This window comes from Pan paniscus, chromosome 11, assembly GCF_029289425.2.
Source record: "Pan paniscus chromosome 11, NHGRI_mPanPan1-v2.0_pri, whole genome shotgun sequence".
NCBI classification, from domain to species: Eukaryota; Metazoa; Chordata; class Mammalia; order Primates; family Hominidae; genus Pan; species Pan paniscus.
The window spans coordinates 81,657,354-81,673,686 of NC_073260.2; the positions used below are offsets into that span (position 1 = coordinate 81,657,354).

Sequence of the window (16,333 nt, forward strand, 5' to 3'; positions counted from 1 at the left end):
GGGCAAATCGTTTATGAATTTCAGAGGAAAAAGGAAACTTAAAACCCTTCATTCACAAATATTTAACACATTTAAAACATAAGATAAATGTAATTCTCACTGATGTGTGCTCTGGTTTTAATTGTCATTAGCATCCTAAAAGTGGCCCACGTGCTGCAAGAACTCTGCTGATCAGGTCTCAGCTTCCATTCGGTTAATCGAATGCAGTGTGCTTAGGTCAACTTATTTTCATATTATTAGCATGTTACCATTTGCATTTGTTACATTTGACTTTTTTACATTGTCACTATTGGAATTTATTATTCAATTTCTAATTTTATAAGAAGAGCAATCACACAAAAGTAGTTTATGAAAACATAAAGACAGTTATAAAAGTATTGACAGAAATATACCACCACTATAATCATCTTTAGTGACCAGGATTCAGAATGAATATAGAATGTGATTATGTATGTGCTTAGACAAGGGAAAAACAGCTAGAAGCATCTGGATATAAAAGTGAAAATAGGAAATCCAAAAATAAACAAAGGAAAATTTTATTTAATAAGGCCAGCGATCATTTTGAACCTAGTGTGTAGTAAATTGCCTTTTATAAAACTTGATTAAATAGTAGCATGAGGTCTTCAGAGCTTTGCATGCATGTACTATGTACTTCTCAGGCTTTAAAAATGATTTTTTTCCATAGAAATGATTTTTTCTATAAAAATACTTTAAAAATAATTGCTGGATTTTATTGCCAACAAAAGTGCGAATATACAACTTATTATTTCATTTATCTTTTGTATTTTTTTTCTGTTTCAATTTCATTTAGCTCTGCTTTGATCTTTGTTATTTCTTTTTTTCTGCTGGGTTTGGGTTTTATTTGTTCTTGTTTCTCTACTTCCTTGAGGTGTGAGCTTAGATTGTCTACGTGCGCTCTTTCAGACTTTTTGATGTAGGCATTTAATGCTATGAACTTTCCTCTTAGCACCGCCTTTGCTGTATCCGAGAGGTTTTGATAGATTGTGTCACTATCATTCAGTTCAAAGAATTTTTTAATTTCCATCTTGATGTCAGTGTTGACCCAACAATCATTCAGGAGCAGGTTTAATTTCCATGTATTTGTATGGCATTGAGGGTTCTTTCTGTAGTTGATTTCCAGTTTTATTCCACGGTGGTCTAAAAGAGTACTTGATATAATTTCGATTTTCTTAAATTTATTGAGACTTGTTTTGTGGCCCATCATATGGTCTATCTGGCTTATCTTGGAGTATGTTTTATGTGCTGATGAATAGAATGTATATTCTGTAGTTGTTGGGTAAAATGTTCTGTAAGAATCTGTTAAGTCCAATTCTTCTAGGGTATAGTTTAAATCCATTGTTTCTTTGTTGACTTTCTGTCTTGGTTACCTGTCTAGTGCTGTCAGTGGGGTATTGAAGTCTCCACTATTATTGTGTTGCTGTCTATCTCGTTTCTTAGGTCTGGTAATCATTGTTTTATAAATTTGGGAGCTCCAGTGTTAGGTGCATGTATATTTAGGATTGTGATACATTCCCATTGGACAAATCCTTTTATCATTATAGAATATCCCTCTTTGTCATTTTTAACTGCTGTTGCCTTAAAGTTTGTTTTGTCTGATCTAAGAATAGCTACTCCTGCTTGTTTTTGGTGTCCATTTGCATAGAATATCTTTTTCCATCCCTTTACCCTAAGTTTATGTGAGTCCTTATGTGTTAGGTGAGGCAGCAGATACTTGGTTGGTGGATTCTTATCCATCCTGCCATTCTGTGTCTTTTTAGTGGAGCATTTGGGCCCTTTATATTCAACATTAGTATTGAGATGTAAGGTACTATTCTATTCATTGTGCTATTTGTTGCCTGAATACTTTGGGTTTTTTTTTTATTTATTGTGTTTTTGTTTTATAGGTGAGATGTATGCTTTAAGAAGTTTCTATTTTGGTGTTTTTGAGGATTCATTTCAAGATTTAGAACTCCTTTTAGCAGTTCTTGTAATGCTGACTGGGTAGTAGCAAATTCTCTCAGCATTTGTTTTTCTGAAAAAGACTATCTTTCCTTCACTTATGAAGCCTAGTTTCACTGGATACAAAATTCTTGGCTAATAAATGTTTTGTTTAAGGAGGCTGAAGATAGAGCCTCAATCCCTTCTAGCTTGTACAGTTTCTGCTGAGAAATCTGCTGTTAATCTGATAGGCTTTCCTTTATAGATTACCTGATGCTTTTGCCTCATAGCTCTTAAGATTCTTTCCTTTGTCTTGACTTTAGATAACCTGATGACTATGTGCCTAGGCAATGATTTTTTTTGCAATGAATTTCCCAGATGTTCGTTGAGCTTCTTGTGTTTGGATGTCCAGATCTCTAGCAAGGCTGGGGAAGTTTTCCTCGATTATTTCCTCAAATATGTTTTCCAGACTTTTAGATTTCTCTTATTCCTCCAGAACACCAATTATTCTTAGGTTTGAACACTTAATATAGTCCCAAACTTCTTGGAGGCTTTTTTTAAAATTCTTTTTTCTTTATTTTTGATGGATTGGGTTAATTAAAAAACCTTGTCTTTGAGCCCTGAGGTTCTTTCTTCTGCTCGTTCGATTCTATTTCTGAGATGTTCCGGTGCATTTTGCATTTCTCTAATGTGTCCTTGATTTCCAGAAGTTGTGATTGTTTTTTATTTATGCTATCTGTTTCACTGAAGATTTTTCTCTTCATATATTGCATCTTTTTCTGAGTTTATTAAATTGGACTTCACCTTTCTCTGATGCCTCCTTGATTAGCTTAATAATTGACCGTCTGAATTCTTCGGTAATTCAGAGACTTCTTCTTGGTTTAGATCCATTGCTGGTGAGCTAGTGTGATCTTTTAGGGGTGTTAAAGAACCTTGACTTGTGATATTACCAGAATCGTTTTTCTGGTTCCTTCTAATTTGGGTAGACTATGTCAGAGGGAAGATCTGGGGTTCAAGGGCTGCTGTTCAGATTCTTTTGTCCCACAGGATGCTCCCTTGATGTAGTGTTCTCCCCCTTCCCATAGGGATGTGGCTTCCTGGGAGCTGAATTATAGTAACTGTTATTTCTCTTCTGGATCTATCCACCCAGCAGAGTTACTGAGCTCCAGGCTGGTACTGATGGGTGTCTGCACAGAGTCCTGTGGTGTGAACAATCTTCATGTCTGTCACCCATGGATACCAGCAACTCCTCCAGTGGAGGTGGCAAGGGGGTTAAATGGACTCTGTGAGGGTACTTAGTTTGTAGTTTTGCTTACTATACTAGTTTTGTGCTGGTTGGCCTCCTGACAGGAAGTGGGGCCTTTTTTTTTTTTTTTTTTGAGACGGAGTCTCACTCTCTTGTCCAGGCTGGAGTGTAATGGCACAATCTCGGCTCACTGCAACATCCGCCTCCCGGGTTCAAGCAATTTTCCTGCCTCAGCTTCCCAAGTAGCTGGGATTACAGGTGCCTGCCACCAAGCCCGGCTAATTTTTGTATTTTTAGTAGAGATGGGGTTTCACCATGCTGCCCAGGCTGGTCCCGACCTCAGGCGATCCGCCTGCTGGGATTACAGGCGTGAGCCATGGAGCCTGGCCCAGGTGGAGCTTTTAAGAGAGCATCAGCTGCGGTAGTATAGGAAGGATCAGGCAGTGGGCAGGGCCCTAGAGCTCCCAAGAGATTATGTGTTTTGGCTTCTGGCTACCAGGGCAAGCAGAGAAAGATCATCAGATGGGGGCAGGGTTAGGTGTGTCTGAGCTCACACTCTCCTTGGATGAGGCTTGCTATGGCTGCTGTGGGGGATGGAGGCATGGTTCCCAGGCCAATGGAGTAATGTTCCCAGGGGGATTATGGCCGCCTCTGCTATGTCATGAAGGTTGCCAGGGAAGTGGGGGAAAACCAGCAGTTACAGGCCTCACCCAGGTCCCATGCAGCCCAAAAGGCGAGTCCCACTCCCACTGTGCACCTGCCAACAGCACTGAGTTCGTTTCCAGGCAGCGGTGAACAGGAATGAGAACTTGCCTCAGACTACCAGCCTCTTGGCTGATAAAGCAAGCAGAACTTTCAGGTTTCACACCTCCCCATCTCCCCCAGCTTCTGTGCCATGTCAGCACACCCAATTCACCCTCCCCCCTACAAGTTCTGTCCAGGAATCTTTGCGTTGGTTGAAACTGTTACAAAGTTCATTTGAGGTTTCCTTCCCTCTGCGGTCTTTTCCCAGTTCCTCTGGCAGCCCTCCTCAAGGACCTCTGTGAGACAAAGTCAGAAATGACTTCACTGGAGACCAAGAGAGCCCACAGAGCTCTTCCTGCTGCTTCTTCTACCCTTGTACTCACTCGGCTCTCTAAATTTGTCTCAGCTCCAGGTAAGGTCGGATCTTTAAATTTGTCTCAGCTCCAGGTAAGTTTGGATCTTTCTCCCGTGATTTGGACCTTCAGGTTCCCCACTGAGGGTGTGTGTTTGGGGATGGATCATCCCTCTTTCACACTTTCACACTTTGGACACTCTCAGTTTTTCAAGTGTCTTGGAGCCTGTGGGAGCAATGCACTTCCTTCAAAGGGTCTCTTGGCTTTCCTGGTATATTCCTGTGGTAGTTCTTGGAGCAAAAGTTCATAATATGAGTCTCCACACACGAGTCTGCCTACTAATCTTGATTTGGTGTTGAAGGAAATACAGTACAGAAATTTGTAGATAAAATCAGATGGCAGTATGTGTCTTTTTAGCCTACTCCCCTGAAAATGAGATTCTTCTTTTCCAAAGTGAAGTATGCTGTTTTCCAAAAGGAAACTTTTATAACTTTTTAAATGGTGAAATACAACACATGAAGAGAAAGATGCATAGGAAATAAATGCACAATGTAATGAATAATCAGAAAGTAAATATCCTTTTAACTACTACCTAAATAAGGGAATAGATTGTTGTCTACACTGTAGAAGCAACCCCTTGCCCCAGGGTATCCCTTTTCAATCACATTCTCTTTATCCCTCTTAGATTAAGACATTGTCTTGATATGCACATTACTTTCATTCTTGAGATTCTTTGTACTTTTATTGCTTTTATATGTGGCCCTAAATAAAATGTCAAATATTAACTGGTTTTAAACTTTATATAAATTCATAATTTAAAAAAGTCTCTCAATAAATAATGTGTTTGTAAGATTAAATTAGGTTTATTGTACCTAGCTCTAATGAGTTAACTTTTCCTGTAGTATAAAATTCCACCATATTAATAACCACAATTTATTTATCCATCCTAACATTTTGATAGCTTCATGAATGTTAGAATTATTTTCAGCTATTGCAAAAATTGCTACCATGAACTTTCTTTTACATGTTTCTAGGTATGTGAATACATTTTTCTAGGTATATACGCAGAAATGGAATTGTTACTGTTTGGTCATAGAATATTGTATGGGAAATGACACTTTTCTAAAGTGGTTTAAAGATAAGTGTTGGTGAGAATGTTGAGAAAGGGCACCTCATACACTATTGTTTGGAATGTAAATTAATACAGTAATCACAAGCCAATTTTCATTCATACCAACCCTGCATAACAGCTTCTTGCTTCATATCTTCACCAATACTTGGTATTGTCAGACTTTTAAATTTATTCAGTCGCATGGATTTGTAGAAGGACATCACTGTAGTTTTAATTTGCATTTCAAGATGGAAATTGTGTACATGAATACTTGAAATAATAAATAAAATTAAAAATGTCTTCATAATATTGATAATTCCAGTAAAGACCTTTTCTATTACTTGAAATGGTTCATTCAAGTCATATAACTAGCAGTATATTTGCTTAACTCATCAGACAAATCAATTAATATTTTCTTGACTTGATTTCAAGATTACATTCACATAATCAATGAAACATAAACAAATATTTTCTATTTGTTTGTATAAATAAGGGTAGTGGTAATACTTCATTTACTGCATCTTCCAATTTGAAACTTTGAAACCTTTGTTACTTGTTTACAGTTTTTTCACTGACATCATTGGTGAAAGAGAGCTGAATGTTATATTCAGTGTATTCTGTCCACAAGCTTTGGTTTAAAGTACAATAGAAATATCTCTCATTCTCCCACAAAGTCTCCTAACACGTGCTAGCATTCTCACTGTTGAATAGTATTGCAAAGGCAGAATGTAGCATAGTTGATATAAATACTAAGCAAAGAAAAGACACAGAGCTTGTGGTTTGAGCTAAAAGAGTGATTTTTATCTCTGTGGAGGATGCCAAACAAAACCATCCCAATCCTTGGTAAGAAATGGTAATATTAATGAAAAGTATATTTTCTATCATGTTTTATACTTGCTATTTAGATTATGATATTTTTTCACAAAAATTAGTAATCACAGTTCCTCCAAAAGACCATTAAGTGGTCTATCAGAGACAGAATTTTGGTAAACACTAGTAAGGTAGAAAGTGCCGATGATGAAGAGCTGATGACAAGGATTTTAAGACTGACTTGGCCCTGCAGCTTACTGACCATCTGGGGGAATCATTAATGCTTCTGAGTTTCTATTTCTTCATCTGGAAAATAGTCCTTGTTACAGCTGCCCTGATTTTCTCATGGTTTGTCTAGATAAGATAATATGAAAACATATTTAAAGACCAGTCTGCTTCCAGCTGTGATGGAGTAACTTGTATCAGACCCACTGTTCTATAAGAGAATTTTGAAAGTTGGCTACGGCACAAAACCATCTACAAAAACAATCAAAATAAAACCCAAACAAACACCAAAACCAATGCTGTTTTTGAAGGCACTGGAGACCAACCTAAACAGCCAGAACATGAGGGACCAAGATTTAGAGAAAAGGGAACCATAGAAAAGTGTAGGAAATTTCCCCTCAAGACATTTTGAGACCCACTAATCAGTAATTAAGCAGAGCAAGATTCTAAGAAAATAAGTATAAAGCAACTATTAAAAAGCTAAGCAGAGATTATCACAGCTTTGGGATTTGCTAAAGGCCTTAATAAACACTCTTGGATTTTAGTGGCAAACCCTGAAAGCTTACTCCCTAGGAGTGCTAGAAAACCAGAAATAGACTAGTCTTTACTGGATCAAGGAGAAATACTTGTATTCTAATGTCTGACAAATAAAAATGAAATTCCCTCTAGGGTAGATAACATTACCTAGGACCACTAGGATTTTCATGCACGTTATTTATCATTCATTCAAAGACTTCCAGGATGCCAGGAAAAATAACCAAATCTACAAAAATCGGGAGAAAATAGAAACAGATCCGTAAGTCATGCAGCTGTTGGGACTAAGTGATATGAACATTAAAATAATTATGATTAATGTGTGCAAGGAAAATAGGGAAGGTGGATAATTGCACAGCAAATTAAGAAACTATAAAAATAACAAAATAGGAATCTTTATAATTAATGTAATTTAACAGCAGATTAGACTCATAAGAAAAGGATTCATATATAAGAAGATAGGTTAGTAGAAAATATTTAGATTGAAGGAGAGAAAGAAAGAGACAGAAAAAAAGAGAGACAAGAAAGAGAGAGATGCTTTAAAACCATAGGAGATATAAGGTACACAGTAAAAAGATTAAACTTATGTGTTATTGGAGTCCAGAAAAAGAAGCGAGATAGAAAGAGAGAGAAGATTCTCTGAAGAGATCATAGCCTAGAATTATCTAAAATTGCTGGAAGTCTACTGATTCAAGCATATCTATGAATCAAAAGCAGGGCAAATCAAAGAACATCACACCTAGATACATCATAGTAAAACTGTTGAAAGCTCAAAACAAAGAGCAAATCCTAAAAGCATCTAAAGGAAAAAAGATACATTACTTTTAAAGGAGAAACATTAAAGTTATGGTTGACTTTTCAATAGTGTGATTTCTTTCTTATATGTTTGCAAAAATTGACCAGAGGATTTATCTAGGCATGAAACACTCTTTGCAAGAAAATTTTAGACTCATATTCAATTCATCAACAATATAAGGAAAATTAGATTATTTCATCAATTTTGATAGTTAACTTTTAAAAAGGAATTTGTCCATTTCTTCTAAATTTTAAAATTATTGGTATAATATTTAAAATTATATATTCCTATTATTTTTTAAATTATACTTTGTAGGAATATTCTCTTTTATCTGCATGTTATAGTAATTTGTGACTTTTTTCTATTTTGTGCCTGTCAATCTTTAGAGGTTTATCAATTTTTTTATTTTTGAAGAATAAACTTTGGCCTTCTTTATTTTTCTACTTCATTTTGTTTTCTATTTCATAGATTACATATCTTAAATATTTTATTTCTTCTATGACTTTAAATTGCTGTTTATTTACTAGTTCCTTTATGTGGTCATTTAATCTTTGATTTTCAGGCTTTATCCTTTTGTAATACAAGCATACATGCATTTTGACCTATAAATTTCCCTCTGTGAACTGCTGTGGTTCATTTTATAAGGCCAGCATGACCTTAACACCAGAGAACATTATTAAAATTTCTTGGTGGTAATGGCCAAATCTCTCATCAAAAAAGATGCAAAATTTTAAAATAAAAAATTAGCAAATTCTACCCAGGATTACAAAAAAAGAGCAATATATTGTGTCTAGGTAGGCTTTATTCCAGTTATACAAAATTGGCGTAATAATAGAAGAAGAAATAAATGTTATTTGTTATACTAAAAAAGGGGGGGAAAGTCTAATGTGACCATCACAACAGATTTTTAAAAAGCATTTACTTAGGATAACAATCCTTCAGAATAAAATACCTGGTATTCTTAATGTGCCAGAGTACCTACCAGAAATTGATACCAAAATAATATTTAATGGCAATAATATTAAAATAAATAACTAAAAGCTTTCTTTCTGTAAATGAGAATGACATAAGAATGTCTTGCTTTTAACTCTTCTATTTAATATTATACTGAATGTTCTATCCACTGCAATAAGATAAGAAAAATGAACAAAAAGAAACAAGCATCAGAAATGTAGAAGAAAACTACAGCTGCCATTATTTGTAGATAAAATTAATGTGCCCATAGAAAATTACCAAAAGAATCAAACCTAATGAAAAAAACAAGAGTACTCCAACATGCAACCAGAATGAATATCACATAATGTTGAATGATAGAGCAGAGATAAATGTGTACATAATATTTGATTCTACTTATGTAAAGTTCTGAAACAGGCAAAACATATATATATATATATATATATATATATATATATATACACACACACATATATAGAAATCAAAAGAGTGGTTACATTTGGTGAGGAAGTAATTATTGGAAGGGTACGTGAGAAAGGGTGTTTGATCTGGAAAGTGGTCAATAGGTATGCACATAAGTAAAACTTATTGAACTGTACATAAAAGACTTGCATACTTTATAGTATGTATGCTACACCTCACTACTAAAGTAAACAAAGAAAGAAATAATCCTTATAACCAAAGAGAAAATTTATGAATTTCTATTATGCCTCCTCTGTCTTATCTCAGCTAATTATAGGGCCATTTTATATAAGGCTCTATATATGTTTTATCTTTTATTTATAATCTTATTAATATAAGACATAATTTATTATATGACTTATATTTTTTGTAAGGGTCCTATAAAATGAAAATGAGTATTTCCAATCCAGATCAAAGATCATGGTGTGGCAAAGGGGAATACTCAATGTTTTCTTAAGGGAGAGAACAGTGACATCTCTGTGAATGGAGCTATTTACAGAGGAGGATGTCTCTTACACTCTCTTGCAAGATCCTTAATGGTGCACACCCAAGTGTTAGCCTGGAATGCAGTAATAATCTGAGCTAATTTTTATTGGAGATTTACTCTGTGCAAGGTTTTTTTTACGTGAATGATCTCAATTACTTCTCATAACAACCTGTGAAGTAGCTAAGATTTTGTCCTCATTTTAAAGTCAATAAAACAGAAGCTCATAACATGCCAAGTCACTCAGTTTGTAAGAGGTGGAGTTTAGATGCAAGTCCAAGTCAGTGCAAATCTCAAGACTATGCTCATAACCATTGTATTATACTTCCAAGAAAACAGTTGGGTATATGAGTCAGAAACCTCTATATCTCCATTATAGAATTGAAAACAATCCGTTTATTAAGTTTAAACTCTGGAATTCCTCCTCATTAGGGAATAAGACCCAAAAGGAAGGGATAATATTTTATTCATCTATGGGCACCCATTGTTTAGCACAGGACATGTCACATAACAGATATTAGGCTTAATAAACATTTGTTCAGTGAGGTAGCTCGAATATCCATGGTTGTGGTGTTACTGTAGAATCCATCCATTCCTGCACACTTGTTTGTAACTGAAATATAAATTATCTCCCTTAGCAAGCTTCACAAGGTAATAAGCATATTCATCAAATAATTCCAATCCAAACTGTGGGACTCACTGGTATTTACTGCATCTGAAATTCACGATTAGTGCACAGAAAGCAAAAAGAAGCATCCTAGTGATTGCTTGAGAATTCAATTTACATATTTTTATACACTCAATGGAGTAAAAGCAAACTTTAGAGCTTCTGAACAAAATTATTCCATTTTGTTACCACATTTTCCATTTTCTCAATAAAGTGATAGCTACTTATTGATAGTTTTTGTGTTTTCCAGACACTCTCTTTGTGTTCTGGAGATAAGCTGTCAATATAACCCCAAAGAATCTTTTGGAAGGGCAAGAATTCCCAAGGATACTACCTAGAGCTCCGCCAGCAGACACATGCCTTAAAAATTTTTCTTTTCTACCAACTCTTTGTCCATGGAGATAAACCAATTTTCCTCTTTTTTTGTAATGCACAGGATCTACAGGGGTGCCTGGGTAAGGAATTTAGCATATCATCCTAGGAATACCTTGGTCTTTGGTTTGGCAGTACATCATCACTGGAGGTGGTAACAGTTGTGCAACAGTTTATGGGTGTGGTGTGGGGTCTAGCGGCTGCTTTTATTTTTTCCCTTCTAGAAGTTTATTTCCTTTGAGTCGCTTTTTAATTATGATGGATTTGTTTTATGTTGTATATATTCATTTCAAAGATCTTAGGCAGTCTTTTTTTCAAGATTCATGGAAACAAAGATTCATGATTCTGATGAAAAAGAGTGTTCAACATCTGTCAGGGCCTATGTTCCTACACATTTTTGATGGTACATATTTGGCATTATAAAAAGTTATGGAATATCCATGAGGACATGAATAAATCTCTGAATTATCAATGCTCAATCTCAGTGTCTGCCCCATTCATAAGTAAAGTTAAAATGTACAGGAAGATCCAGATCACCTTCTGCCCCAATCTGTGATTGATTGATTTATGGTAAGAACACGTAACATGAGATCTAACCTCAGCAAATTTTTTAGGGCACAATACGGTATGGTTTACTAAGGCCACAATATACAGCAGATCTCTAGAACTTACTCATCTTGCACAACTAAAACTTTACCCATTGAACAGCAACTCCCTGTTTCTCCTTCCCCCTTATTCCCTGGCAACCAGCATTCCACTCTCTGTTTCTATGAGTTCGACTATTTTACCAACCTCATATATATACATGGAATCATACAGTATTTGTCCTTCTGTGACTGGCTTATTTCATTTAGCATAATTAAACTTATGTTACTTCTTTAACATGAGGCTGTTGCAAAAAGGGGAAAATGTAAATTGAAGAAACAATGGTTTCCTAATATTAACAAACGTAGAGTATAATGTCAGGTGTTATTCAAGACCTTTCTCATCTCAACAGCCAATGGGACTGTCAAGATAGACCATGTCTTGTTCACCTCTTGAGTTTAGGAGTTACTGTAGAAAAGTCATTAAAAAATAATAGTTGCTTGTAAGCAGGACACTGAATTTTTTGATTTCTGAAATTCTATATAAAAATTCAGAATATTTTTACCTAAATAGATCTGCTTATTAGTAAAAATTTACAAGAAAAACAGATTCAGAATCTCTATCTCTCTTTCATGACAAGTGTATGTTTAATGTGAGAAAGGGGCTAGGTAACAAACACCCTTCATGTTGGGAGTTAGGCCAAGATTTTCTCAAGATTCATGGAAGTGAGTTGTAGGGCAGTTCTGGAAAGATGGCGGATAGGGACAGGGCTGACATGCAGCTCCCACTTGGATAGGACAGAACGTCATGTGGAGACTCACACCATGAAATTTTGTTCCAGGAAGCACCACAGGAGCAGACCAGGGAAACCAAAATAATTCACAGATCCTTTGAAAGAAGCCTCAAGCCACTACAAATTCCACGAGACATGCAAAAACTCTGGTGCTCTCTTGAAAGCACCACCTGCTGGCCACCCACCAACTCAGGACGTTACAGCAACTCATGACAGAACAACCCTGCTCCAAGGAAGGAGAAAACAACAGATAATTCCACTGTCTGCAACATCCTGGCTAACCAGTGGTCCTGAATCTGTCCACATGACAACTTTACTGCTAGCAGAATCAGCATCAAAGAAAGCCAACACACTAAACATATGTACAACCAAGGACTCTCACAGAGTCTACTTCACTCCCCTGCCACCTCCACCAGAGCAGGTGCTGGTATCCATGGCTGGGAGAACTGAAGATGGATCACAGCACAGAACTCTTTGCAGACGTTCCTCAACACCAGCCCAGAGCCTGGTAGCCCTGCTGAGTGGCTAGACCCAGAAGAGCAACAACAATCACTGTAGTCAGGCTTGCAGGAAGCCCCATCTGTAGGGGAAGTGGGAGTACACTGCATCAAGAGACCAGCCCATGGGACAAAAGAGTCTGAACAGCAGCCCTTGAGCTCCAGATTTTTCCACTGAAATAGTCTACACAAATGAGAAGGAATCAGAAAAGTGACATTGGTAGTATGACAAAACAAATTTCTATAACACCACCAAAAGACCACACTAGCTCTGTGACAATGGATCTGAACCAAGAAGAAATCTCTGGATTGCCAGATAAAAAATTCAGAATGTTGATTATTAAGCTATTCAAAGTGATACAGGGAAAGGTGAAAAGGAACTTAAAGAAATTTAAAAAACAACACAGGGTATGGATGGAAAATGCTGCAGAGAAATAGATATCAAAAAGAAAAAGCAATCACAACTTCCGAAAATGAAAGACACACTTAAAGAAATAGAAAATGCACTGGAAAGTTTCAACAATAGAATCAAACAAGTAGAAGAAAGAACTTCAGAGCTTGGAGACGAGGCTTTTGAATTAACCCAATCAGATAAAGACAAACAAAAATAATTTTTAAAAAAGGCCAGATGTGATGGCTCATGCCTGTAATCCCAGCATTCTGGGAGGCCAAGACAGACAGATCGCTCGAGCTTAGGAGTTCAAGACCAGCCTGGGCAACATGGTGAAACTGTCTCTACTAAAAATCCAAACCTTAGTTGGGTGTGGTAGCACAAGCCTGGGATCCCAGCTACTCAGGTGGTCGAGGCATGAGAATTGCTTGAACCTGGGAGGCAGACATTGCAGTGAGCCAAGATCACACCATTGCACTAAAGCCTGGGTGACAGAGTAAGACTCTGTCTCAAAAAAATAAAAAAAATAATAATAAAAGGATAAAGCCTCCAAGAAATCTGAGATGATGTTACATGGCCAAACCTAAGAATAAATGGTGTTCCTGAGGCAGAAGAAAAATCTCAAAGTTTGGAAAACATATTTGACGGAATCATTGAGGGAAACTTCCCTGGCCTTGCTAGAGATCTAGACATCCAAATACAAGAAGCTCAAAGAAAACCTGGGAAATTTATCACAAAAAGATCATTACCCAGTAACATAGTCATGAGGTTATCTAGAGTCAAGACAAAGGAAAGAATCTTAAGTACTGTGAGGCAAGAGTTTCAGGTAATCTATAAAGGAAAACTTATCAGATTAACAGAAAATTTCTCAGTAGAAACCCAACAAGCCAGAAAAGACTGGAGTCCTATCTTTAGCCTCTTCAAACAAAATAATTAACAACAAAACAAACAGAATGTTGTATCCAAAAAAATTAAGCTTCATAAATGAAGGAGAGATAAAGTCTTTTTCAGACAAATAAATGCTGAGAGAATTTGCCACAGCCAAGCCAACACTGCAAGAAATGCTAAAAGGAGTTCTAAATCTTGAAACAAAACCTCAAAATGCACCAAAATAGAACCTCCATAAAGATAAATTTCACAGGGTCTATAAAACCTTAACACAAAGAAAAAAACAACAAGGTATTCAGGCAACAACTAGCATGATGAGTAGAATAGTACCTCACATCTCAATATTAATGTTGAATGTAAATGGCCTAAATGCCCCACTTAAAATATACAGAGTGGCAGAATGGATAAGAATCTACCACCTAAATATCTGCTGTCTTCAGGAGTCTCACCCAACACATAAGGATTCACATAAACTTAAGGTAAAGGGGTGGAAAACATTATTCTATGCAAATGGACACCAAAAGAGAGCAGGATTGTTAGCTATTCTTATATCAGACGAAACATACTTTAAAGTAACAACAGTTAAAAAAGACAAAGAAGGACATTGTATAATGATAAAAATATTAGTCCAATAGGAAAATGTCACAATCCTAAATAAATGCGCACCTAACACTTGAACTCCCAAATTTATAAAACAATTACTACTAGACCTAAGAAATGAGATAGATGGAAACAGAATAATAATGTGGGACTTCAATACTCCACTGACAGCACTACACAGGTCATCAAGACAGAAAGTCAACAAAGAAACAATGGACTTACACTGTAACCCAAAACAAATGGACTTAGCAAATATTTACAGAACATTCTCCCCAACAACTGCAAAATAAACATTCTTTTCATCAGCATATGAAACATTCTCTAAGATATACCGTATGATAGGTTACAAAACAAGTCTCAATAAACTTAAGAGAATCAAAATTATATCAAGTGTCTTCTAAGATCACAGTTGAATGAAACTGGAAATTAACTGAAAAAGGAACCCTCAAAATTATACAAATACATGAAAAATAAATAATCTGCTCCTGAATGATCTTTGGGTAAACAATGAAATCAAGAAGGAAATTAAATAATTCTTTGAGCTGATCAATAATAGTGACACAACTTATCAAAGCCTCTGGGACACAGCAAAAGCAGTGCTAAGAGGATCATTCATAGTATTAAATGCTTACATCAAAAAATCTGAAAGAGCACAAACAGACAATCTAAGGTCACACCTCAAGGAACTGGAGAAACAAGAACAAACCAAACCCGAATTCAGTGGAAGAAAAAAATAAAATATCAGAGCAGAACTAATTAAATAAAACAAACAAAAAAAATACAAAAGATAAATGAAACAAAAAGCTGGTTCTTTGAAAAGATAATCAAAATTGATAGACCGTTAGATAAACCAAGAAGAGAGAAGATCCAAATAAGCTCAATTAGAAGTGAAATGGAAGATATTATAACCAATATCAGAGAAATACAAAATATCATTCAAGTCTACTATGAACACCTTTACATGCACAAACTAGAAAATCTAGAGGAGATGGATACATTCCTGGAAATATACAACCCTCCTAGATTGAATCAAGAGGAAATAGACAGACCAATAACAAGTGCTGAGATTGAAACAGTAATAAACAAATTGCCAACAAAAAAGTTTCAGGATGAGATGGAGTCACAGCTGAATTCTATGAGGCATTCAAAGAAGAATTGGTACCAATATTACTGAAACTATTGCCAAAGAAAGAAAAAAGGGAATTCTCCCTAAATCATTCTAAGAGGCCAGTATCACCCTAATTCCAAAATCAGGAAATGGCATAACAGAAAGAGAAAACTACAAACCAACATCCCTGATGAACATAGATGTAAAAATCCTCAACAAAAATACTAGCTAACCAAATCCAACAGCATATAAAAAAGATAACCCACCATGATCAAGTGGGTTTCATACCAGGGATGCAGGGCTGGTTTAACAAAAACAAGTTAATAAATGTGAAACACCACATAAACAGAATTAAAGACAAAAATCATATGATCATCTCAATAGATGCAGAAAAAGCATTTGACAAAATCCACCATCCTTTAGGATTAAAATCCTCAGCAAAATTGGCATAGAAGGGACATACCTCTTGGTAATAAAAGGCATCTATTACAAATCCACAGCCAACATTTTACTGAATGGAGAAAACTAAAAGGCATCCCACCTAAGAACTGGAACAAGACAAGGATGCCTACTTTCACCACTTCTATTCAACGTAGTACTGAAAGTCCTAGCCAGAGATATCAGACAAGAGAAAGAATTAAAGGGCATCCAAATCAGTAAAGAGAAAGTCAAACTGTCACTGTTTGCCAATGATATGATCATATACCTAGGAAACCCTAAAGACTCATTCAAAAAGCTCCAAGATCTGATAAATGAATTCAGTAAAGTTTCAGGA

General features: G+C 35.9%; 1 long non-coding RNA gene across 1 annotated transcript in view; it reads left to right on the forward strand.

The window, feature by feature from the left end:
- The window catches only part of LOC134728543 (uncharacterized), a 747,936-nt gene that overhangs the window by 460,114 nt on the left and 271,489 nt on the right, over positions 1-16,333 (forward strand). Inside the window, exon 5 of the long non-coding RNA XR_010109059.1 lies at positions 4,197-4,340. This is a non-coding gene — a long non-coding RNA (uncharacterized LOC134728543). The remainder of the gene's footprint in view (positions 1-4,196; positions 4,341-16,333) is intronic.